General features: G+C 46.8%; 1 pseudogene; it reads left to right on the top strand.

Annotated features, from left to right (window-relative positions):
• Window positions 1-598: 598 nt before the first annotated feature.
• LOC119357752 overlaps window positions 599-2,287 on the top strand; it is a 3,187-nt pseudogene continuing 1,498 nt past the window's right edge.

Here is a 2,287-nt window from a genome sequence, read left to right as displayed (position 1 = left end):
CAAACAGAAGTCAGCACCCGAGACAGACCCGGCTAGGGAGGGTGCAAAAGCAGGCAAGTCCCCAGAGTGCAGCCATGCAAATCTTGCAGGCAAGGTAAACCAGCGGGGTCACACAACAACCAATGGGTTTGGAATGCAAACTCACACAACAACAAATACAGATGGACCAGTAGAAAATGGGCACAAGGGCAACACACCTCTGGGCAGTGAATAAATCACAATACTTGATGTCACTCAAATATCATCAGCCCCACCTCTCGACCATTTTGTGCATCATAAAGCATCTGTACACACACCAAGTCCAGCCACTGGTGTTCCATACATGGTCAGCTCCAGTACTCCTACAACAAGCAAGTCGTGCCTAGCCCCTAGCAGCCAAAAGAAAGGGGGAACACCCACATCAGTGCAATCCAGGGAAGCCCATGCAACACAGTTGGCAACGGCTACGATCAGGAAGAAGCTACGATTGGGGCCACTCGCATAGCAGCAAGCAATGCAATAGGCACAAGCTGGCTCATCAAACCCTGTCTTCACACCATCAAGCTACACAAACCACCCAGTCGGAGCAACACAAGGTTGTCCAGCTTTCGACCTTAACATGAGTTTTCATGAAGATGAGGGCACCAACAGAGGCCAATCCACAGAACTGAAGCCACACAACCTAGATGCATGTATGTCAGAAAGCGGAGATGAATGGGGATTGGACCCGGAGGAGCTACAAAAAGTGTGCTATGAGGCGGAAAAGGCATTTGCATTGAAGAAAGAAAAGGAGAGGCTAGAGATGGAGGAGAGGCTAAGAAATGGAAGGCAAATCAACGATCAAAATTCAAAAACATCAGTCATAGCAACCACAAATGCAGAAAATGTCGCTAGCTCATCAAGGACTCCAGCAGTGGTTGGGAACGAGCGGAGAGTTGTAAGGGCACCAGCACAACTCAGGTCGCCATACATATGCCCAGAGAACACAGATCCATTCTACTGCTCAAAGAAAGTTCGCTACATCTACGATGTTGTGTGCCAGTATAATGTGACCCACACAAGGCAAGCCGACATCTTTTTCTGTTTTTATTTGTATGTGCTAAATTTCAAAACAGCAAGCCCATCATAAACTATGACGCGCTCTACATCAGCTGCAATGAACTTGCACAATCAATGGCACCTGGATAGAAGATGGACAGCATGGTGGCCGAGATGGCAATCATTGCATTGAGGGAAGCAGGGCTGAGGCCAAAGAAGAGATTAATGCCACTATGAGTAGCTGAAAGAATTCCCCCGCCCCTTATCCGTTTTTTGATCTTCTTTTAGTTTTTTATCCTAGAAGCACAACAACTAATATGTTACCACTTCTCTTCTTTTTACATCACCATTCGTTGTTGCTAGACATTCTTCCAGAAGAATAGTTTCACAAGGAACGGCATAGACAAACATTTTGATAACAAAACTAGAAGGCTAAGCAGATGTGAATCAGTAAGAAAAAAATGACAATGAAGTTTTCTTCATGCTTCCCTCTATCCTTTTTCTTTTTTTTGTCCCATCTCACCCACTCTCTCATCAACTAGGTATCATTTCCGACACTCGAGATTCTGGACAAGGAGAATCCAAAGGAGACAGGGCATTATTGGCTAATGGTGTTGAACATCAGGGACAAGCGATTCGAGGTACTAGACTCGGCAAGGACGTTCAAGGACAAGGCATTAGTAGAAAATGCGAACAAAATCATGAAGGGCATCAAAATAAACTGGGAGAGGCACTACAACAATTCAAGTGTGCAGATTGCAGATTGGAAACTCCACGAAATCAAGTGCCCAAAGAAGGATAACAGGCAAGGGCACCCCTATCCCATATTTTATTTTATTTTTTCCGCATTTTTTTCTTTTCTGTTTTATCATTTTTTTTCTTATCCGAGCCTAATACAAATCGACCACCCAACCAAAAATCGCCTCCCTAGATGGTCTAGTGTCGCCTCACCGGTCGAGCCAAGTTGCCTAAAAACCCTTGACCACCCTCCAAAAGTTGCCAAACATGGGAGGTGGGGCGCACATCGCCTACCTAGACGGCCTAGTGTCGCCTCACCGGTCGAACCAAGTCACCTAAAAACCCTCGACCACCCTCCCAAAGTTGTCAAACATGGGAGGTGGGGTGCACATCGCCTACCTAGGTGGCTAGCGTCGTCTCACCGGTCGAACCAAGTCGCCTAAAAACTCTCGACCACCCACACAAAGTCACCTAACATGGGAGGTGGGGCGCACATCGCCTACCTAGGTGGCCTAGAGTTGCCTCACCGGTC

The sequence above is a fragment of the Triticum dicoccoides genome, chromosome 2A, assembly GCF_002162155.2.
Source record: "Triticum dicoccoides isolate Atlit2015 ecotype Zavitan chromosome 2A, WEW_v2.0, whole genome shotgun sequence".
In the NCBI taxonomy this organism is placed as follows: domain Eukaryota; kingdom Viridiplantae; phylum Streptophyta; class Magnoliopsida; order Poales; family Poaceae; genus Triticum; species Triticum dicoccoides.
This window is presented reverse-complemented; position numbering and strand designations above follow the sequence as displayed.